Source organism: Heterocephalus glaber, unplaced genomic scaffold, assembly GCF_053883595.1.
Source record: "Heterocephalus glaber isolate CG9 unplaced genomic scaffold, H.glaber_assembly_v1.0 deba00000738, whole genome shotgun sequence".
In the NCBI taxonomy this organism is placed as follows: domain Eukaryota; kingdom Metazoa; phylum Chordata; class Mammalia; order Rodentia; family Bathyergidae; genus Heterocephalus; species Heterocephalus glaber.
Window position 1 is genome coordinate 16,845,496 of NW_028258161.1, and position 25,069 is coordinate 16,870,564.

The following is a 25,069-nucleotide window of genomic DNA, read 5'->3' on the forward strand; positions in this document are numbered from 1 at the left end:
TATGGCAATTGCTGCATTTATTCATTGCTGTGCTGAAAGTGCAGAAAGATGCAAGTAAGCTGATGAGGAGTAGACTCCACTCCTCTCCATTTGGAAGGAACAGCCAGGGTCCTGTGGCTGACGAGCAAGCAGCTACCCCTTGCAATGGAATGAAGGTGAAGGTATATATTGACTCATGAGCAGAGAAAACAAAGAAGAAACAACATTTAAGCAAGCTTTAAGATTATAGTAATTCAAATAACTAAATAAAATCAAAATGGGAAATTCAGGTTTGAACCTTGTCCAAACAAATCAAAATAGAAGCCAAAGCTGAACTGATTAGTGTGCTCAGAATTATTCTCCATGTATGTGATTACAACATTCCACTGAGGTGCCCTCCAATACCAAGAAGTTCTTGATTCCCAGTTAGTTCCCCTAGGAGTGCTGGAGACAGAGACTTGACTATTTGCATGACTTTTGCCAAGTTCCTTTCTCTTTCAGACTCAGTTTTCTTCTTTCTAAAAGAAATAGGAAGATAATGACTTTACAGCATTTTTGAAGACATTTAACTATGAATATGGAAGCTCCTTACACCTTGAAGTTGTAATCAAAAGCCTGTGGTAACAGTAAACTCAATAGTTTGCATTTCCTTTATCTTCTTGGGGCCATGACTTTTAAGTAAATTTAGGGATTAGGTGCTTTGCTTTATTGACCAATGGGGTGAGAAGCACTAGCTCCATGGAGTAGGTATCAGGGACATTCTGAAACTGTGCAAACCACTATGGATAATCTCTAGGTGGCTGTCATAGGTGAGTCATGGGATCTGTCCCCTCCTAACAGCAACTGTAACACAAGGTTAACATTAGCATTGAAAGAGACTGTGGTTAAGCCCAAAAGGGATGTCTTCCAGAGTAGAGAGGCAGTAATGAGTACTAGAGAAGGGCAGTGGGTGCCACTGTCCCTCCAGATGCTCAGACTCCAACCCCACCAACCACAAAGTGGGGAGTGAGAAGTTACTGTTTAGTGGGTACAGAGCTTTTGTTTTACGTGATCAAAAGAATTCTGGGGATGAATGGTGGTGGTGATTATGTAACAGTGTAAATGTACTTAATGCCACTGAACTGTACATTTAAACATAGTTCAGATGTTAACTTTTATATGATTTTTGCCCCAGTTTTTTTAATTATGAAAAGGAAAAAAGCCCATGCGTTACCTGTGATTCCCGTATGTGTTCACTTATAAAATAAGATAATTGGAAGAGACTCTGAGAGGATGAAAATGAGATTCTTTAGTTAATAAACGCTAAGTGACTCTTAGAACTACTAGGCTAGTGACACATGGGTTCCAGGTCTTCTCACGCCAGGTGGTGGCTCCAGCCTAGCTCCCGCCACTTGGACCCTCTACCGTCCCCACACTTACAAACCTCCGACCTAAGCAAGGCTCTGGCCTCATTTCTTCAGGGTGGCTCTGGATGAGAGCAAAGGAACCACAGGGGAAGCATGTTTAGAAATCTAAGATAAAAGGCAACAACACAGCATTAGCTTCTATAAGGGATGATGTGACTGGCAGCAGTTTCCCATGCCTTTCTGGATAACGGGAAGACATGATTTTAGATGATTCTGGAGGCTCCATGTTGTATATCCTGCCCTTGATGGCTTCTCTAATAAACAGAAGCAAAAATAAGCAATGAATACTCTGGGAGTAACTTGGCCAGAAAGAACATCTCCAATCCTGTGTCATTAGGCAATGTATAATGCAGCAGTCTCATCCTGGCATGTCCCAAGCTAAAAACGAAAACACAGTAAACAGCAAAATGGAAATCAATAAGAAAAATTCTGAGAGTATTTTTTGAAGGTTGTTTTCTAGAAAGAAGCAACTGGCTTCTACCTTAATGCCTGTTGCTAATTCTAGAGCACTGCAAAGATCTTGTACAGAGGTGGTGGAAGAAACTGTTGGCTTTCCTGATGATCCATAAGAAAGCAGAGTGAAGAGATTAGAGGAGCTGATGCTACCAGAGATAACATGCTATGAAGCTAGAAATGCCAAGGTTTGCAAATAGCTAGATACCTTCAAAGGGAGAGTAAGTTGAAATAACACTTCAAGGACCTTAAAAATGTGTGTAAAGGGCTGGAGATGTAAAGCAGTGGTAGAATGAATGCTTGCCTAGCATATGTGAGATCCTAGGTTCCATCCCCAGTACCACAAAAAGGGGTGTATTGTGTGTGTGTGTGCGATTGTTTAATTCTTCCTGTGAAAATAATAATTAAAATCCAGGATATTTTTCTTTTTTTGGTACCAGGGATAGAACTGGGACCTTCTGCTTGTGAGGCAGGCAGCAGAACCACCGAGCTAAACCACCGGCCCCAAATCCAGGATATTTTTGCAGCATTATTTATAATAGTGAAGAAAACAAGTTGTCAATACTTAAGTATTGTTTGACTAAGTAAATGATATTCTCTCTATATATATTTTTTGGGGGTTGTTTTGTTTGGTTTGGTTTGATTTTTTGAGACAGGGTCAACCTGGCCCTGAACTCACTATGTAACCCAAGCTGGCCTCCGACTTGTGGCAATCCTCCTGCCTCAGCCTCCTGAGTGCTGGGATTATAGGCGTGCAACACTACTCCTGGCTTATAAATGATGATATTCTTATACAATGGAATACAGTACTATGAAGCCACTGGGTAGTGGAAATCTGTTATATATATATGTATACATATGTGCTATATATGCCTATGTATATATATAACATGTTATGTGATTATATATATTTATATGATAGATATACATATGGCTTGGCGACATATATCAGTGCTTCAAAGGAAGTTTAACTCTTTCTGTACATATTCATCCCTAGCAGAAATTGGACCAGCCCAGGATGCTCAGCACAGCAATGTTTATAGTAGCAAACCCTATGCAAAAGCCTAATAACTAAGATTAGCTGTACCATGAAAACAACAAAACCTAAAAGAACCACAAACTACTCAAGCTTGGGGTTTGGTTACCTCTGGGGGCTATATTTTACTAGGAGGACAGTGATGGTGGAACATGGCCAAATATGGTCTACTGGGGTCCACCTTGGAAAACTTAATCTGTTCTGATGAGTTAACTGGCTTTTAAAATAAAATCTCAGACTGAGCTCTCCTGGGTGTGGAAATGGGTTGAGGGTTCAGCCCTCCTGAGAAGAGTTATACTGCTCCTGCTGGTGCCTTTTGAGAGAATTTCTGGCTTAACGGTTTGCCAGACAGCAAAGAGAATGAACTTGTACCCTAGGGTTTTCTGTGGATGCAACAATGGGGAGCATCCTCTATCTGTACACTCTGTCAAGTTTCTTTCCTTTTTAAATTTTTTTTCATTTTATGAAAAAATAAAATAAAATTTCATAATCAAGTTATAATAACAAGTTATTGCACCATGTATCATTATCTTCAAGGTAGTTACTCAGAGTATAAGACATAAACCAAAAAGACTCTTACGAAAAGAAACATAACAAATCTTTCTTTTCAATGAACTAAGATAAACTAGTAGTATAGGTGAAACCAATTCATATATATATTTTTTTTAAAAAAAAAAACAATGCAGTTTGTAATTTGGGGAAGTGTTTGAACTTCTCCCTCTTTCCTAATTTATGACTCTTTGTTTTTTATTTGTTTCTCATATAAGAGAAACCATGCAATATTTGAGCTTGAGTGTCTGACTTATTTCACTTAACATTATGTTCTCAATTTGCATCCATTTACCTACAAATACCTCAAGTTTATCTTTTTTATGGCTGGCTAGAATTCCACTGTGGGTACATACCATATTTTCCATATCCATTCATCTGTTGATGAATACACTGTTTCCGAGGTCTAGCTATTAAAAACTGCCCTGCTATAAACATGGGTGTGCATATACAGTGGCCTTTCTCCTTGATGCTTTATCTGATGGTACAGGACTAAGTGGCCTATGAAAAGGGGCAGGGAGGATTGTGATCTGATGTTCTGCCTCCATAAGTTTCTGGCTTTGTCACTTCCCCTGCTCTGGTCTGCTGGCACCCTTAGGTGTCCCAAAGTAACAGATGGCTTCAGTGCCCGCCTACCTGCAATAGACTTATGCTTTTGGCCTTGGAAAGTTTACCTTGGTGTGTTATAAGTTCACGCACTCGCAGCATGACTTGATTCTCTATGCATTTACGCACGTTAAAGGGTAGTTTATATATTTGTTCTAGAATGTTCAGCATGAAGGTTTTAGGCTATCTCATCTACACTATATTTCTAGAAACCAAAGCCCTATCCCTTGGATTAGAAAAAAACCCCTCTGATGTTTGGATGACTATTGTGGAGTCTAGCAATACTAGATGGTTTGAGTAGCCAGGTAGTTGGCACGGTGTGAGTGTGTGTGTGTGTGTGTGTGTGTGTGTGCTCACACGGATTTATCTGTGTGCATCTGATATAGGGGACAGTGTTGATGTCATAGCAAGAGACCAGACAGTGGATGTCAAGCTCAGAAGAGAGCTGTAGAAATGGCCTGGTGAAATGGCATCACTTCTCAGGAGGCAGAGGGGCAGGATAACCTCAAGATGAAGAGACACCAAGCCAGGCTGTAATCCTAGCACTTGGGAGGCTGAAGCAGGAGGATCTCTGAGAGTTCAAGGAAAGCCTGGGCTACACAGTGAGTTCAGGGCCAGCCTGAACTACAAAGCAAGACCCTGTCTCAGAAAACTAAAACAAAAACAAAAAACAAAAAACAAAACAAAACAAAAAAGATGAAGTGACACCTGATGCAGGAGAGTGTCTTGGCAGGAACCTGAGAAACGTACTATGCGGACATCCAGACAAGCTTGGCTCTGTCACCAGGGAGTCCTTTGGCAAGCTGCTTGATCTCCTGGGACCATGGTTTTCCATATGTCAATGAAGGTTAACCAAAGTATCCATGGGGTACCTTCAAGCTTTAATTTTCTGATTCTGTGTTTAGATATGGAAAAGACAAAAGGTGGATACAGTTTTTTTTTGGTGCATGAGATCTTACAGTATTTTCCATCTGTATAATTTATACATTCAGAAATAGATATAGGAAATGACATCATATATAGTAGAAAGAGCCTATTTTAGATTCTAAAAATACATTTTAATAGCATCCTTCCCCCCAAAGGGCATTACCTCAAGTCCGAATCTACTAATTCATTATTATTATTACTATTATTATTAATTTAATAAGTATGTATGGAAGGTTGGTTACATGCCTGGACTTGTTCTAGTAGCTGAGGATAAGCTGTGAGCACATTCTAGTCTATAATGGGAGGACATAGCCTTTCCAGGCTGCATCAAATTGCTTAGCATTATTTATGTGATGTCCTCTTTCTGCCCTCCTTAGCTAAACTGAAAGCTTCTTAAAATTATGAGCCAGTGCTTATACTTCCAACCTTCACATTGTGTGCACCATAGTCATAAGACACTAGTATCTGTCAACATCAGGCTGTTGGGAATACACACGTTATTTCATTTTTATCTCAACTATTTGGTGAAGAAGGGTAATTGTTAGCATCTTATTTCCTTACATGTGATAATGAGAGGTGACAGATGAGTACCCAGTGATAGACACATCTCTCTCAGTGCTTTTTTAGTTCTATGAGACTGGCTACACTGAGCTTGAAATGTCAGTAAGCAACCCTGGGTACCAGGCAGTCTACAATGGTGATTAAATATGGGCTTTGCAGCTAGACATATGTGGTTACTCCACTCTTTAGCTAACTTCCTTCTTGATAAAATGGGGCTAAAAGTAGCCCCTTTTTAGATTCTAGTGAGTTAACTTGCTTTTAAAGTAAAATCTCAGGCTGTGCTCTCCTGGGTGTGGAAATGGGTTGAGGGTTTAGCTCTCTTGAACTATGAACTAAAAATATAAATAAATAAATAAATACTGACCATGAATTTAAAAATAAAAGGATCGCATGTTATTTTTATTAATTTGATGGACAGTCAAATGACAGTGATGAAAATCAGTTACTAGGGGTAGCGTGGAAGTTGGATGGAAGATTGTCATCACTCTGATTATATGTCCCTTTTGTCATTACTTGTCCTTGGCATTTGCTCTGCACTCAGAAATTAAACTGCTCTCTCTGATTTGGTTTATGACACCTCCCAATAATAAGACTCACGAGGCTTAAGACATATGTTAGTGCACATCCTTTGTTAACTATTGAAATCTTCTTTGTCCTTTACATTTTAATTGGTCCTAGAATATGTTTTATGTTGTAAATTCCAATTGGACAGACAACACGTGTATGTTCAGTATACTTCGTATACTTACTGTTGTTATTCTATCTCCTGCTTTAGGGTTTGTTTTTCAGTGTTCCTGAGTCACGATCTCTTTAACCAGATTCTCTGCAGAAGTAGAGAGTTGTAATTTCTAATAAAAGGGAAATTTGAAAATCATTCATTCATTCATCTAACAAGCAGTAATTGGAGTCTTACTAGGTTAGCCTGGGGTCAAGAAGACATATAACAGATTCCTTTTCTCAAGGGATGATGTCAAGTGAAGGAAAAGGATAAAGGATATACCCAGAAAGCATTCCCACTGGATAAAACAGAAAGTATGAGAAGATAATCAGTCTGAACTTCTGTCCTTTCTATATTAAGTCTTAGCATTGGTCAATGCCATTGAACTCAATGCGACCTAATTAAACATATGCATTTTGAAAGTCTGCTAAATAAGTCCTTGGGAATGAGTAGCATAGTGTCCCTGAAGGCTGATGATGTGAATGTGGTTTTGCCTGTGCACCCATCCAAGCTGCGGGTAACTGGCAGGTACAAATGATCAAGTTTTCCAGGTTTTACTTAATCACTTCGAAGTGCATAATATTCCTTTTTTATTATCTCAGATTGTTCCTGTGTTGGCTTAACATATTTAACAGCTAGGACCTCCTAGGTCTCTCGGCTAATTTTCTAACTAGAATCCTCTTTGTATGGTCATCTATAAAATGGAATATTTAACACTGGCTTTGTTTCTTAATGGACTGTTGTTCAGATAAATGTATTTCTCTGAAATGGAAAATATTACTTATGCTTTCTACTGGAATTGGCTGATAGTTTCAGTAGCTGCTGATTCCCTTTGAATGGATGTTTTGTGTTTTGATTCCTTTGCCTACATAAGCCTTTATTTTCATTGAAAAGTCTATCATAAGTTAAATTACTTATTGATATTAAGACTTATTCCAGTTGGCAGCTGCCACTCCTCTTCTCTTTTGGCATCTAGAAAGAGTACAGGGCTGCAATAGAATTGTGGACTTTATGTCTGAAAAACTGTAATACACTGAATGTTCCGACTGATGCATAGGAATTCAATGTGCTCCTCAAAATATTATTTTCATCACAAGAACTTCCTGTTATTTCCTAAAGTAAAGCATGAGTTTTCCTCTTAAAGAAATAGCTTGCTCAAATTATCTCATTGAGTAATTTGATTACAAAATGCAATGTTGCTTTAGTTCCATTGTTGTTGTTCAATATTTAGTTTAAGCTCTTTCTACATGAAATCCAAACAACTATTTTGACTCACTCAAATGGTAATTTGTAAATATAAAAGGCCAAATTTAAAGATATGAGCTCAAAATAAAAGTGTTGTTCTGACAATTACATCATCATCCCTCCAAACTTTATTTCATGAAGTTTTCACTTTCCACACAATATTAAATTATCATGAATGGGACAGAAATCATGTTAATACTGTAAACTTACACATATTGGAAATTCCCCATATTTCCATACCACTAAAGGAGAAAGGACTTCAGGATTGGTTGGATTCACTACCAGGTTTTTATTGTGTGGATGGCAGAGGACTGGGAGAAGTCTAGACAAGTTTAAATTTAGATACATTAGAAAGTACTTGGAGAGTCATTAGGATAAAATATCTTATAAAAAGAAGTTGGAGGAGCTTTCTATTTTTTATTTCAAGGGAAGAGAGAATGAAAAGAAGATGGTAGGCAGCTGCCTGGTGACGTGAGACTTTAGGGAAAGAAATGGATTAAGAGGAATTTTAGAGGAAGTTGGAGTGTGTGTGTGTGTGTGCGCGCGCGCGCGCGTGTGCATGCATGTGCGTGCTGTACAATGTAATTCTGCTTTGCTGCCTCCTCCTGAGACATTTACTAAGGACCTATCTTACCTTTCTAGTCTTTTTGAGGTTGTATATGTTCCTTTTCATTTTGCTACTTTGCTTACACCATCATCAAAATAGTTTGGTTTAATCAGGTTTTAATTTTGAGGTCTTCATCTGTGTTAGTTTTCTAGGGCTGCTGTAATGAAATAGTGTAGACTGAATGGTTTAAACAATAGAGATTCATTTTCTCACCATTCTGATGCCAGCAGTCCAAGGTCACAGTGCTCGCAAAGCTGGGCCCCCCTGAAGCCTCTCTCTTGGCCTGCAGACGACCCTCCCTGCTGCTTCTGTGCACAGTTGCCTCGTTGTGCATCCTTTTATAAGGACAGCAGTCAGATTGACCTAAGGCTCAGCTTTACAGCCTCATTTTTATTAATTCTGCAAAGACCCTATTCCCAACCACAGCCATGTTTTCGGGGGAACACAATTCAGCCTATACTGTAATATAAGGACATGATATCTTTAATTAATTCAGAGCATGGACTATTAGAGTTACAAAGAATCTTAAAGACTATCTAATTCACTCTCACTATATCACTAGTAAGTAAAAATTTTGCCCACGTTTACCTGTTACTCCTATTTCCCTCAGAAAGATTTTGAATACTGTACTTATGTCACTCTTTACAGCTATGCTCAGCCATTCCTAGTTCCTACAATTCTTTTTCTGACCAACTCACATAGTTTCTATTTTTACTATCTACTCTAATCATGAAGTTCTTTTTATCAAAACTGGAATATATTTATATTTATTTTTTTGTAGATTTTTTACAAGCCAAATAATTTTGGGTCATATCTTCAGGAATTTCTAGATAATCTAAGGAGTTCACTTAAAATTTACTAAGCTTTTGAATTGGACTAGAAAGAAAAAAATGCCTCTGACTGCATATCTTATTCTTTAGGAAACATGCTTATCTCATGATGCTGATTTACACAGAATGGGGGGGTCAGTTCTCTAGGAGGGAAATATATGAAGGGACTATTCTCTGTCCCTTCCCTTGAGAAAGGAAATAACTTCTCTGACCTGCAAGATTTGAAGAAGGAACTGAGCATTAATAACTGACCTCCTTCCTTTTTCTCTGGCTTATTTGCTCAAAGTTTATTGATCTCTGCCATGAGTAAATATATATGCGGTAATTCCATAATCATTTCCTCCTTTTCTCCCTATTATGGTCCAGTAAGTGTTAGGCAGCAATTGCAAGAACAGTGCCTGCTCTGCAGATGAAAATCCTCCCTTGGGAAAATTGTCCTGATGTCTAGAGTTTTGTTTTTTGTTTTTTGTTTTTTCCGGGTCTCACTATGCAGTTCAGGCTGGCCTTGAACTCACTATGTAGCTCAGCCTGGCCACGAAATTGTGGCAATTCTCCTGCCTCAGCCTCCTGAGTGCTAGGATTACAGGTGTGCACCACCATGCCCAGCTCAGGACTTAAAGCAGAATATTAGAAAACTGTAATGTGAAAACTGTAATTCCAAACTCAGCCTTATCAGGATTAAAGTTATTATTTTGATTTCCATTTCCCTAATTACTGTATGCATTCTTAATTTTTACCTGAATTCATATGTAGGAAATATTATATATCACTACAAAATGAGAACAATTTAACAGAAAACAAAACAAATTTCTTTGATTCTATTGAAAAAAAATCAGGCTCAAAAGGTCTTATCACCCTGTCAGGGTAAATACAAATGAAACTATACATAGGAATACCATAGTAAAACTGCTTTTTAAAAAATCCAAAAAAAGTACTAAAAGCAGCCAGAGAATGATAAAACATAACACCATGAAAGAACCAATGATAAGGTTGACAGCTGACCTCAAAACAGAGACAATGGAAGTTGTACTTCAATGCAACAGCATCCTAATGATAAAATAACTGAAAACCTAGAATTCTGCACCAAGTAAAAATGTCATTTCAAGGGTTAGGAATATAGTTCAGTGGTAGAATGCTTGCCTAGCACACACGAGGTCTTAGGTTTGATTGCCAGCATTGGCAAAAAATGTTTATTTAAGTTATTATGAAATAAAGGTTATTTTCAAACAATTTATTGCCAGCATACATGCAGTAAAAGAAAAATATGCAAAAATTAATCTCCGTGGCAAGACAGCTTTTAAAAAATGGGAGAGACAGATAATAAATCATAAGCAGGGCAGGAATAAGAAGGAAACATTGTCATAGATCTTATAGATATTATAGAACATGCTGAGAAAAACTCATGAACAACTCCCTATCAACAGTTTATAGACAAAGTAGAAGAAACAAGTATCTTGAAACACACAGCTTATCCAAACTGACAGAATAAGAAACAGAAAAACAATATAGTAATATATATGTTAAACACTTAGAATCTATCATTCACTACATTTTTGCAAAAAAATCAAGCCATAAGGTTTTGTTAGTGAATTATTTAAAACAATTAAGAAAGAGAAAATATTAGTCTTTTTTTTTTTTTTTGGTACCGGGGATCGAACTCGGGTTCTTGTGCTTGCACAGCAGGCAGTGAAACCGCTGAGCTAAATCCCCGGCCCCGAGAAAATATTAGTCTTAAACTCTGTGAGAATAGAAAAAGAGGAAATGCTTTTCACAAAATTTTTACCAGTTGGTATAACTTTCATACAAAATCTGACAAGAACATTAGAAGAAATAACGATTGCAATCCAATCTCATAAACATAGAAGCAAGAACTCAAAACAAAATTCTAGAAATTGAATCCAATTATATAAGAAGGGTAATATATCTTGACCAAATAAGGCTTATTCCTGGAATGCAAAACTAGCTTAAAATTTAACATCTTGCACATGTTTGGGATTTATTCCTGTATTTTTTTTAAATTTTACTCGTACATATTAGTAGTGTGTAATAATTACATTCATTATGAGGAGTTGGTACATGAACATAATACATCTTAATTCTTTTTACATCTCCTTCCTCTCTAAATTTCAAGTTTTTCTTAGTGCAATAGTAAATTTTATTTTAAATTTTATTTTCTAATTATTTATTGCTAGTATGTAGAAATCCAGTTGCTATATCCTGAACTGGTTTCCAACCACCATGTGAAGTTCACACATTAAGTCCAATAGTTTTTTTATACTCATTCTTTTAGATTTTCTGCACACATGTAATATATGAAAACAGCAGCTTCCTTCTTCCTTTGTCTTTACATCATGTATTGTTTTAAAATACCTTATATGGGGCCAGGGATTTAGCTCAGTGGTTCTGCCGCCTGCCTCGCAAACACAAGGTCCCGAGTTCAATCTTTGGTACCAAAAACAAAAAAACCCAAAAAACACCTTATATACACCATATATATTATATGTATATATAATATATACTTGTATATCTTATTGCATTGGCATTGATGTCTGCACTGAAAACTACAAAGTATTGGTGAGAGAAGTTAAAGGGGATTAAAGAATACATATAGCATGTGAATCTGTCCCAAATTTATCCACATATGAAATTCATTATCAATCAAAATATTAACAAAATGTTTGTTTTTGGTGAAAACTAACAAGCTGATTCTAAAATTTATATGAAAATCCAGAGAACCTATGTCTATAGCCATCCTAGTATTTTAAAGAAAGTTCAGAAATGAACAGGTCATGCCGCCAGACAGCAATTTATTATTAAGTTATAGTATTAAGAGAGAGGGTGGCATTGGCATAGAGATCGTCAAACCAATTACTGAAACATAATGTAGTCCAGAGATAGATTGAAACATATGCAATTACCTAATATATGATAGGATCGCCACTGAAACTCAGTGGATAAGGACAACTTTTGTCCAAAAAGTGTTGCTTGTTAAGGAGGATAGTAGTATGGGAGCATATTCTTTTATTTATTTTGGGGTGATTTTTTTTGAGATAGGATCTTGCTATATAGTATAGGCTGGCCTTGAATTTCAGGGCATTCCTCCTGCCTCAGCCTCCTGAGTGCTGAGATTACAGGCATGTGCCACCAGTGTGTCTAGCATTTTCTATACTATATTCCTATCTCTCACTATGTCCCCAAATAAATTCTAGGTATATTGCATGTGTAAAGCTTTAAGACTATAAGATAATATTTTCATGATATTAGAATAAGACTTCCTAAGCAGGAACTGGGCTACATTAAAATTCAAAACTTTTGTTCACCAAAAGAAACAATTTGGAGGGCAAAAAGGCAACCCAAGAGTAGTACAAGATATTTATAATACATGTAACTAGAAAGTGGCTTATTTCTCAAATATATAAAAACCTCCTATAAGTCAATAATAAAAATATGCACATTCACCCACAATAGGCAAATAGACAAGAGCAGGTAGTTCAAAAACAGTACATTTAAATAATAAAATTACCAGGACCAGAGAATTTAGCTCAGTAGTGCCATGCCTGCCTCACAAGTGCAAGATCCTGAGTTTCAATCACCCATACTGCAACAAAACAAAACAAAACAAAACAAAAACATGTGTTCATCTCATTACTAAACAAAGTAAGAAGAAAACCAAAATGAATTCCCATTGTACATATTCCAGAATGGTCAAAATTAACAAGACAAATGAGATGAAATGTAAGTGACCAAGCTGAGCAGCTGTGTCTCTTGTTCCTCATTGATGAGATGGAAATCCAACAGTCACTTTAGGAAACAGCACCCTCTAACACAGAGCAGGCACATTGCCTATGACTAGGCAACTGTGTTCTAGTTTTCCTTGCAGTTCTGGTTTATGCACACTGTTACAGCTCGTATCTAGATGTCCCCCGAGGCCTCGTGCACACCTATGTGGGGCTTTGTGGAGGTGGCTGGATCTCGGGTGTTTAACACTGCTATTAAGGGCGTTTGATAACTAGATTTGTTTACATGGTTCTAGCTGTGGATAATGGAAGGCCTACCCTAGGCTTGGGTGACACCCACCAACAGGCTTACAGCCTAGATACAATATATAAAGGGAAAGATGGAAGGCAGGCTGCTGCTGCTTGCTCCTCCTGCCAGCTCTGCTATAGACTGTTTCTCCTCTGACATGCCCCTCCATCGTGTCACCCTGTCTTAGAGGCACCTGACTATGGACTGAAACCTCTACATACTGTGAGCAAAAATAAACCTTCCCTCCTTTAACCGGTGGGCGTTGGGTATTTTGTCTCAGCAATGAGAAAGTAAGACACATACTTTCTTGGAATGCTCTTCTGTTTGGCATTTGTCCTAGACTTTCTTGTTCTTAAATTTTGTCACTTATACTTGCATTAAAATTAGCCAAGAAAAGTTTGGAGGTCTTCAACTTTATTCTTTTAGATTCTGTCACAATCTTATCTATCAGTGTGGGATAATGTTCAATTTAAAGAGAATCTATTTTAAACCATTGTTAACTCTTAGAGGCAATCAAAGAGAGATAATGTCCTTTTCTTTTTCCTCTCAATAATTGTCACATACCTAAAATTTCTCTTATGGTTAGCATGGAGAGTGCTCTTTTATTTCACACACACACACACAAACACACATCTAACAGCTTTTTTCTACTCTGAAATTGTAGTGAGACAAGTTTTTGACACTGCTGTCCCCAGGGGGCTTTTGGTAGACTAGCAGCGAATTGTGCCACAGCCTCCGCAGTGGCTGGCAGGGAGCATGGAGCTGACCAGATGGTATGAGCTGATCAGCATATGAAGTTATTTGTACTTGAAATAGCAGAAAATATAGTTTGAGCTGTCTTGTTAAAGAATGAATCAAGAATAATTGAAATGTTCTTGCTATGGTGGTTTTGGTGGTATAAATCTATATCTATTCATTTATTTGTGCAAATATTTAGTAATTTTTGTTTCATAATAAATTCTCTTGGGAGCAATGAGCTAGAATGTGTGTAAGTGCATATTCAATAAAAAATTAGTAGCATGTTCCAGATTCTTAAAGAAGGTGATGATAAATATACTATCTTCACAAAACAAATGTAGGCATCAGCTATCTACCCTGAGCACAGTGGTATGTCTGAATATATGAAAACCAGAAGACACAAATGGACTAAAGAAGTATCTTCAAATAGTAGGTATTTTAGGAAGGTGAAGTTATGTACAAATACAAATAAAAATCACAAGATATGTTTAACACATACTAAGATGGCTACAAGGGGTAATGAAAGATACCACTGAATGTTTATATTTTCAAAAATATTATTACAGTAAAAGACACATTCCCAATAATGATGGAATTAATGTGTATGAAGTGTAGGGGAGTTTTTTGAGGGGATTAATGGCCATGTTTCTTTTACTATAATAAATTTTTAAATCATTATATTTTTAATACCTCTAATTGATCAAGCATTTGTGACAATTTCAATCAAATAAAACCATTACAGCATGTCCTTATCCACATTTTCAATAGATCTGACACTGTGTAACTTCTGCTTCTTCCTCAAAGTCAAAATGACCATGAAAGGTAAATGTTTTGAATTGTTTCAGAACATCAAAGTAGCCACAACAGCAAAACTAAAGACACTCACAAAAGATGGCTTCTGGAACTGCTTCAGAAAACAATGAGAAGCATAGGATAAGTGTGTTTGAAGGGAGGAGGAACATTTTGAGGGAGATTAATTACAATATGTCTTTCACTGTAATAATTTAAAAAAACTTAAACATTCAGTGTATTTTGATCATACCTCACATTATTTAGGAAAAAAAGTAATGAATAAGTAAGTGTTGGCAAGAATGGAAATACTGGAATCCTCATATATTCCTGGTGGGAATGTAAAATGGTACAACTGCTGTGGAAAACAGTATGTCAGTTCCTCATAAAGTTAAACATAGAATTGACATAGGATCTAGAAATTCTACCTCTAAGACTATATCCAAAAGAACGGAAAGCAGGAAATCAAATAATTCTGTAAATGAATGTTAACAGCAGTATTAGTAACAATAGCCAAAATATGGAAACAAACCAAATGTCTAACAACAGATGAATGGATAAACAAGATGTGGTATATAAGTACTGTGGAACGTTATTCAGCCTTAAAAAGAAATGGGATTGAAGTAAGAAGAGCTAAGATAGTCCATGTACAGAAATCCAATAACCATAGTGAATGTAAATTTTATAAAGTCATAAATATGAGCTAAGAATAACAATAATAATGAAAATTAGAAAAGAGGATGTACAGGTAGAGGGAGGGAGGTGGGTGGGAAAAAGAAGGAGATTTAAAAAAAATGTTTTTCCGACAAAGAAGTAAAAGCAGCAAATAAACTATGAAAAAATGTTCATCATCACTGGTCATTCAAGAGATGCAAATGAAAACAACGCTGCGATGATTCCACCTTACCCCAGAAAGAATGGCTGCTATCAAGAAATCATCTAATACCAAATGCTGGTGGGGGTGTGGAGAGAAAGGAACCCTTCTCCATTGTTGGTGGGAGTGCAGACTGGTGCAACCACTGTGGAAGTCAGTGTGGAGATACCTCAAAGAACTAGGACTAGAGGTCCCATTTGACCCCGCTATTCCCCTGCTGGGTATCTTCCCCAAAGAATTAAAACAATCATACCACAGTGATATATGTGCACCCATGTTTATAGCAGCACAGTTTATAATAGCTGAAACATGGAAACAGCTTTTGCCCATCAACTGGAGATAGAGAAGATGTGGGGGTTTTTTGTTTTTGTTTTTTTAAAAATAAAATGGATTACTACTCAGCCACAAAGAATGATAAATTGGAGACATTTATAGCTAAATGGGTGCACATTGAGGCCTTACTCTGAAGTGAAATAAATAGGACACACATGTGTAAATACCAAATAGTTTCTCTGGTGTGAGAAACTACAAGTGTAAATAAGGATCAAAATGTATAATTGATAATGTGAAACAGGAAGAAAAGGTCTAAAGGGGTAGGGGAGGTGGGAGGGGCAGGGGAAAGGAAAGAAGGGAAAGGAAAAAAATATGAGTAAAGGAAGAAATGGAAACAAAGTCTCTGTAAAGAGGGAGGGGTGGAGGGGTTGATGGGAGGACAAGGGAATGGGGAAAAAATAAGAACCAAGATACATCATGTACAGGTACAAGTTCCCAGTGATGAATGTAACTGTATTGTATACCTAAAATGTACCAATAAACTTAATGAAAAAAAACAAGCTGTGTCATGTACATGTACCTATTCCCCAAGATGAATGTAAACTCCATATACAGCAAACACATACTAATAAAATAAAATTCAATAAAATAATGGACAAAAAGGGAATAAAATTCTGATACATATTACAACATTGATGAATTCCAAAAACATCATGCTAAGTGAAAAAGCCTAATCAAAATGACAAATATCAAATGACCATTTATATAAAATATCTATAATAAGCAAATTCATAGAGACAGCAAACAGAATAGATGTTATCAGGCACTGGGTAAAGTGGTAATGGATGGTTATTATTGAATGGATGTAGAGCTTCTCTTTGGGATGATGAAATAGTTCTGGAAATAGAAATGAGTAATAGTTATAGAACATTGTTAGTATACTTAATGCAAATGAACTGCATGGTTAAAATGATACATTTTATTTTATGTATGTTTTGTTACAGTAAAATGTGCTGCTCTACCAATCTGTATAGAGGCCATATTTGTCAAAAATTTACACACATCCCACCTTCCCCACACATGATCTCTATTTGCTGCTCATCATTAAATATGTTTTAAAATTTTTTTAACATTTGAACAATTATTTTATTAATAAACTTATTTGTTCTGCAACAGTATTAGACATTTTGTAAGAGAATCTTCTAGATTTTGGTTGAATTTGTTCAGAATCTGTTGAAAATCTTAAAAAAATATTCAAAAGTTAAGCAGCTTTTGAAGTTTAGCAAACTGCAATTATTGAAAATCAAACTTGTAATAAAAATGCATTGAATTTTATCCCTATAAAAACAATGGAGTCGAGGGTGTGTTGGGAGGGATGGTCGAGCAAATTAAATTGAAAACTTGCTGCATAAGATTTAATTTTGAGATTTTGAAATTTGCTTGGAACGGTGTGATGTTTGGTAGGAGTTCTTATTTTGTTCTATTTTGTGTGACGGTGACAGGAAAGCTGCCTTAAACCCTTTTGGAACAAGATGGGCAATAAAAACATAAATCCATACAAACTTACAATTTTGTGTTATAAGACTAAGACTGTTCTTTCACCCCCACAAAACAATACATACAGATCCCCAGTTCTGTTCAGCTACTAATTTTAAAATCACCTGTTAGAATTGAGTGGGCCAATAATAGTCTCTTTTCTTGTGTACGAGGAGGAAAGAACTGCCCAGCGTACACCCAGTAGGAAGCAGTAAGCAGCCACGTTTACCGACGATCACCGGAAGTGGTGCTCAGGGCCAGTCTGTGCCGACGACGAAGGTGTAAGACAGAGCAAGAAATGTGCTGGGGCAACAGCAAAGCACCGCACACAGGTGAAAAGGAGCAACAGAACAGAAAAGGGGTCAAAAACTCAGGTTTTCAGAATTTAAAGCCAGGCGCCTCTGCTTTAGGTGCCTCCACTTTAGGGCTAGCCCTGATTGACAGCATAACTGACAAGGTGCTGAGTCATCTTGGAGGCTCTCAGCAAGCAAGCTTATCCCAGAATTCACCGTGATCTTAATTTTATTTATGAGAATGCATATTTAAGAGCCTGTAATGAGATCAAAGTAGGATAAATGTGACCAGAAGGCCAGGTTAGGCGATCCAACTTGTATATGCTCTCACCTAGTGCATTTGTGAGCTAAGCTTTTATTATTTTATTTTCTACCACTTTTAGGACAATGGAAGCAGTAATAACCGTAGGGTGTGGTCCAGAATTAAATGGAAGGAAGGGGAGTAATTCGCTCAGCTCCATTGTTTCTAACTGTACTCCAGCCACTATATATTCATTTCTTTGTTATCAAATGGCTATTTGTTATGATGCTAAGACACCTAACGTCGTATGTTAGACAAGGGCACCTGTGAACTGTAAACCTTCTCAGGTAAACTGCGTTTCACCCAGGATAACTTCACATTGCTAAATTTCCTGTGAGCGACTTGTAGTTGCACCGAACTATACGGTTGCTAGGGCTCGGCTAGGCCTGGGCCACAGGGCAGGTGCGGGCCAGAGCAGCCTCAGAGCCAAAGAGGAGTTCGAGGGAGCTGGGTGCAGAGAGGAGGGGTAAATCTGGAAGGGGGCTGGCCTTCTCCAGACCGGAAGTGAACCTCCTGTACGCCATTCACCACCCCCTTCCCCTCCATAGGTTCTTCAGTTTCTTCTAAACACAGGTGACAATGACAACCTGAAATTCACCTCAGGAGCAACTCTACTCACTTATCCTTCTAGACCAAGGCTCAGGATGAGACGTGCCATCTTTGCACTGTCTCTTTTGGTTCTTAATGTGTCTCTGAATTCCTTCATAACCAATTAAAACCCTCTCCCCAACCAAAACAAGAATGCCCATTTCGTTTACATAGTTGTCACAATGACCTAGGTCAATCTTTTCCCTTATAACAGGTAAAAATGGGAAGCCATTTTTGTTTTATTGCTTTAATTTTTAGCAAGTTGAACAATTTTTCATATGTACATTTTTTAGTGAATTATCTATTCATTATTTTCTCTTTTTGAGTGTTTTATTTCTCAGATATTTATAAAAAATTTTTGCATATGAAAGCATACTTTTTTTTTAAAGTCTTTTCTTCACGCTACCAATACTTTCCCATCTTTTTATAGGTCTCTCTCTTTCTCTCTCCTTTTTTTGAAAGAGGGTCTTTCTGAGTTGCTAAGTTGTCCAGGCTGGGATTGAATTTGTGATTCTTCCACCTCAGTCACCCAGGGTGCTGAGATTACAGGTATATGTCTCCATACATGGTTTTGACTATTAAAATTTACTTTGATAGTTTTAAATGTTCTATATTACGAAAGAAAAACTTAAGTCAATGATCTGCCTTGTGAAACTAGACAAAGAGGAACTGATTGCTGTGGTCTAAATGAGGTGGGGCCTTCTGGAGGTGAACAGGCCATAAAGGCAGACTCTCCAAAGTGAGACAAGGGCCCTCTAGGAAACGCTGGAGGAAGCTTATCCGCCTCTTCAACCACTGCAGAATCCCCCCCTTCCCGCAGACACTGAACCTGTTGGGGCTTTGATCTTGGACTTCCCAGCCCCCAGCACTGCAAGGAATAAATATTTATTGCTTACAAGCCACCTAGTTTATGGCATTTTTGTTATAGTAGCCCAAACAGACTAAGATACTGATCAACCTAAAGTCCATAGAGGAAATAAATAATAAGCCTCAGAGGAAATTGATTAAAGATAAAACAAACAATAGAGAAAACTATGTAAAAATTTGGTCTTTTAAAATACTTAACAAAATTCATATATCTAAAAAATGGATCAAAGAAAAGTGAGAACACAAAATACCATTGTCAGGAATAAAAGAGGGAATTTTACTACAATTCCTGCAAATATTGAAAGACTAAATAAAAGAATAATTATGAACAACTTTATGCCTATAAGTGCAACAACTGAGATGAAATCAAAAAACTTCTTGAAAAATACAATTTATCAAAACTGACTCAAGGTCCACTGAAAAACTGTATATCCCTGCATCTGTTATAGAAATTGATTCATTATAAAAATTCATCCCACAAAGCAACTCCAACCTCAAATGTCTCCCCAGTGAATTCTAGCAAACATTGAAAAAAATGAACAATAATGATCTTACATAATCACTTTAGAAAATGGGAGATTTCTCATTTTATGAGACTAGAGGTACAAAAAGATGTTAAAGACACGGATAGGCCAATATCCTATACATAAAGGCCAAAATTTTTAGGAAATATTAGCACATAAATCTAGAAATATATGAAAACAATAATATAGCATGACTAAGTAGGATATATTCTCCAAATCCAAGGTTTGTTTGACATCTGAAAATGAATTAATTTATTAAGCAAATAAAGGAAATAGCATATACAAATGAAGGGAAAAATCTGGCAAAATTTAATATCTCATCATGATTTTTTAAAAAGCTCCTAGTAAACCAGCTATAGAAATGATGTAAAGCATCTATGAAAACCAATAGCTAACATCATACTTAATAGTGAAAGACAATTCTTTCCCTCTAAGATTAAGAACAGTGTCTGCTGGGGCCAGGGATTTAGCTCAGCAGTTCCACCGCCTGCCCGAGTTCGATCCCCGGTACCAAAATAAATAAAGAAAGAAAGAAAGAAAAAGAAAGAAAGAAAGAAAAAAAGAAAGAACACTGTCTGCTCCATCCACTCAATTTTGTACTAGAGGTTGTAGCAAGTGCCATAAGGCAAGAAAAATCAATGAAAAGTATCTAGATTGGGAAGGGTAGGGACAGAGGTCTGTAGGCAGGGAAATAATAGAGTAGGGCCTCATCAGGCTTTCTAGTGAATCTTGACTAAAAGGGGTTAAACCTTTACTAGAGAAATTCCTTTGGGAGCAATTGAAAGGGCAAGGGTAGAGAGAAAAGAAAACCAGGTATAGAAAGGCACCAGATAGCACAAATGCCATAAGAACTTACATCAGAGGACCAGAGGGAGAGCTGATAGGCAGAGCATGGAAGAACCCAGGCCAGGTGCATGGAAATCAAGATAGCCTCCCTTCCTCACCTCCAATAAAATGTAAAGGAGACAAAGGACAGCCACATAACTTAAAAGAAAACTCTTATTTACTGTATAAAATATATACTCATATATATTTTATATATATGTCAGTTTATTACTGCACTAGATATGCACACATTTCCTTACTTAAATCACTAACTCTAGACTGACTTTCTATAAGGCTCCTTCTAACCAACCTATAAATCCCAGGGATAAGGCTCTGACAAGGACAAATGGGAAGAAGTGCAACAAATCCCACCAAAAGGAATGTGCATGTAGGCATAGGTGCCTGGTGTAGAGTCTGGGGCCTGGGACTTTTCCACAGACCACCCAGTGAGCCAGTCAGATTGTGACAAGTTCCAGGTGCTCAACTGGAAGGAAGGGTCCCAAAAACCTTATAAAAGAAGCTGGGACAAAGGCTGTGGGTGTCTATCTTTCTGGTCCTCCTGCCCCTCTTTGGGGCAGCTTGTCTCTGTCTTTGCAAACAAACCACATTCCTTTCTTTAACTCTGTCCCTCTAATTCATTATTGGTGCTGAGTTTTCGATCCTAGCAAGCTGCTCACCCCTGGACACAAGAGAAGGAAGAAATGTTCCTCATTCGACATGATCTGATTTCAGATGTTTCCAAATTGATCCACTGAATCCATGGAACCCAAATCACAGTCCCAATAGGCTTTTTAATAGAAACTGACAAGCCTAATGTAAAAGTCATGTGGAAAAACAAGGTTCCAGATAGCCACAACAACTTAGAAAAAGAATGCCTGATTTTAAGACTTACTACAAAACCACAGTCATCAAAAAATGTGCTGACATAAGAAAACAAATTGACCATTGGAACAAAATAGTTTAAGAATAGATCAACTAATTCAGTCAACTAACCTTTCCTAAGGGTTAAAATTCAATAGAGAAACGATAGTGTTTTTAACTGATACTGGACATTGGTATATGGAGAAAACTAACCAGTTTTCAAGAATGCTTCATGATTCCCATGTCCTGATTTTGTGCCCTCCCACGCTGAACAGGTGGAGCCTATATAACCAGGAGGATACCACAGAAATGATGCAGTGGAACTTCTGAGGTTAGGTCACAGAAGAAACTGCAGTTTCCTCCTTATTTTTCTTGGATGATCTCTCTGTAGGAAGCCAGTTACCACATTGAAAGGATACTCAAGAAGTCTTATGGAAATTCCCATTGGTGAGGAGTCAGGGTCTACTGTTCAGCCATCAGCTCTCTTTGCTAGGCATGTAAGTGAGCCATCTTGGGGTTAGCCCTGCAACCCATCCAAACCTTCCTTTGACTGTACCTCACCTGACATCCTGACTGCAACTTCAGGAGATCCTGAGCTAGAAACTCTTAGCTAAGTCACTCCCAGACCCTGGATCTACTGAAACTGTGTGAAGTAGTAAATGCTTATTCTTGCTGGGCATAGTGGTGCATGCCTGAATCCCAGCACTAGGGAGGCTGAGGCAGAAGGATCGCCATGAGTTTGAGGCCAGCCTGGGCTACATAATGAGTTCAAGGCCAGTCTGAACTACACAGCAAGACCCTGCCTCAAAAACAAAAACAAAAAAACCCAACAACAACAAAAAAACCCCCAAACAAATAAATAAATAAATAAATGCTTATTCTTGTTTAAAGCCACCAGGTTTTAGGGTAAGTTCCTACAATAGGTAAGTAATACAATGCCTATATCTTGCTATACACAAATTAATATACTATCATTCAAAAATGAATAGAAAAACCAGTAACTGGAAAATTTTTTAATAAAACACATGTGACAAAGGACTTGATTATAGAATATATATTTCCTACTAATCAATAATAAAAAGAGCTCAGTTTCAATAAGTGGGGAAAAGACTTGAACAGACACTCCACAATGGATCAAAACGACCAATAAGCACATGAAAATATGCTCTACACCATTAGTCATTAGGGAAATACAAATGAAAACAACAATGAAATACTACCATATGCCCACTAGAATAACTAAAAAAAAGGACTGACAACACAAAGTGTAGGCAAAGATGTGGGGCAATGGAAATTTATACCATTGCCATTGGGAGTGTGAAGTGGTAGAACTACTTCACAAAAACAATGTAGCAGGTCTCCAAAGTTCTAAGATACATGGATCTTATGACAAGTAATGTTGTTTATATGTATTTACCCAAAACAAATGAAAATATACTCACAAATGTACTTGTTCGAGATGTTCATACATGGTTTATTCACAACAGTCTAAATAGGAAATATATGGGTGAACAAATTGTGGAACATGGCCAGCAATACAAACTACTGACCCACACAACAGGGATAAACCTCAAAGACATTATGCTGAGTAATAAGCATAATGAGAATGTCCACTGTACAATTCCATTATATAAAGTTCTTGAATAAGCTTACCTAATCTAAGATAAAAATTTTAGAACATTTGTTACTAAGAAGAGAAGGGGCCGTTGACTGGGTGAAGATACAAGGGAACTTTCTGAGATATTTCATATCATTTAAGAGTATGAATTACACATGTGTATTTCCGTACCAATCCCATAACTTAGACTTGCAGCGTTTCAATTTCTACCAGTTTTACCTCAAGACAAAGAACCTTAAAAAATAATAAGTGGTGGATGGGGAGTGGAATGAGTTAAACATAATAAAAATGACAGAATATTAGTACTTTAGGATATTGTACTAGTGATTTGCAAAGGAATAGATTTAATACCAGGACACATAAATTTACAGGATTATCTTATAATATTCACCCAAAAGTCAAATGTAGACGAGTGCAAGAGATCTGTCCATGCTAGAGATCCAAAGAATTCAGCCAAGGGCCTGGATCCCACAGCACTGTCCTCCACGAGTCCAGCCAGAGGCCTAGAGCCCAAAGCAATGTCTTTTGCAAGTCCGTATCAAGGGTCTACACCAGAAAAGCCTGCGGTCAATAGTGGAAGCTAGAAAGTCTGCACTGACAGAGTGAAGGATCTATGCCAGAAGGCTGAGGGATCTACAATAGAGCCAGGAAGGAAAGACCAGAGCTCCCTCAAAGAGAACAGCAGTCATCCCTGACAGCAAGGACCCCAGCTCCTCCGGCCGTGAGGACAGCTGAGCTCACATCAGGAAAACCAGCCACAACAAAGCTTCCCCCAGGAAATAACAGCATACAGTCTTCCCTCCTATTCTCCTTTTATGCTGCTGGTGACAATCCTCAGGTGGTCTTCCATGCCCAGAGCCACAATGGCTCCGTTCAGCTGGGCATTCCCACTTAAACTGGCCATTGGTTAATCCACCACAGATATTATATGGGACTTTTATACTATTCCGTTTACTTTGTATATTTTTTAAATTCCCATAATAAAAAGATAAAAAAAGGGCAAAGACATCGAAACCCCAGCCCAGCTTTCCATACTATCTGATTCACAAGAAATAAAAATACTGTCAAGGGCCGGGGATTTAGCTCAGTGGTTTCGTCAGCTGCCATGCAAGCGCAAGGATCCGAGTTCCATCCCCGGTACCAAAAAAAAAAAATTCTAATCATTTACTCTTAAATATCTACATGTAATCTGTCTCAGTCCAATTACAGAGAGCTATCCGTGGGGCCGTACTTTAAGTAGCATTATCCTAAGCTATCTTGCTTCATTTTTTTCTTTACCAAATACAATAGTAGGAGTGGTAGTAAGAGTAGTAATATTCTTGACCCCTTAGAAGTTTTATGAGGATTAAATAATAAGATATATGTACATCACCTTGAACAATGCCTGGCAGAGAACTACTCTGGCTATAATTCTCATTATTATTATTATCTCATTATTATAACCTACTACTTTTTTTAATTCTTAAAATTTATTTGTTGCCAGTAATTTTATGTCTTCTTCTGACTTATGTTCTTAAATTTTGAGATAGGACTCAAATATTTCTGCTTATATCTTTTTTTAAAGTCAAAAATATAAAAAAGAAATATCCACTTAACCGATAGGAACTAAGTTCAGAGACTCAATGCAGCAGATATTTCTCAGGGAGGTGACCCAGCCTAATCCACAACCAAATCATCACTGCCAGAACCTCCCTGGCCATGATCATTTGTCCACCAGGGCCAGATATCCAGTCAGAGTGGAATCTGCAGGCTCTTTCTCCCAGCACCTATGCTAAGTTTCTGAGAAGGTTCTCAAACCTGCTGTCTTGTTCCTGGTTCCCAGAAGCTATGGCTGCCCAGCATCCTTCTGATGAACTTAACCTTTTATCTCTACTCTGGCCAGAATTAATTTCCATTACTTAGGGGGCTGAGTGGGGTCACAGCCTAGTTCTAGAACACACATCTTTTTGTGTTAATCCTCCCTTCTGATATAGGGGAAATAAATGTGACTCCTACCCTGCTAGATGTCAGATACGCTGCGTTTGTGTTTCCCAAAACTG

At 37.5% G+C, this 25,069-nt stretch overlaps 1 long non-coding RNA gene across 2 annotated transcripts in view; it reads right to left on the reverse strand.

The window, feature by feature from the left end:
• The window catches only part of LOC110345220 (uncharacterized), a 26,932-nt gene continuing 1,863 nt past the window's right edge, over positions 1-25,069 (reverse strand). The window contains exons 2-5 of one of the 2 annotated variants that reach the window (XR_015449594.1): positions 8,115-8,244; positions 6,267-6,365; positions 4,780-4,924; positions 1-497 (exon numbers count right to left, since the gene is read on the reverse strand). This is a non-coding gene — a long non-coding RNA (uncharacterized LOC110345220). Of the gene's footprint in view, positions 498-4,737; positions 4,925-6,266; positions 6,366-8,114; positions 8,245-25,069 lie in introns of both variants that reach the window. The other variant, XR_002388405.2, reaches the window with a different exon arrangement.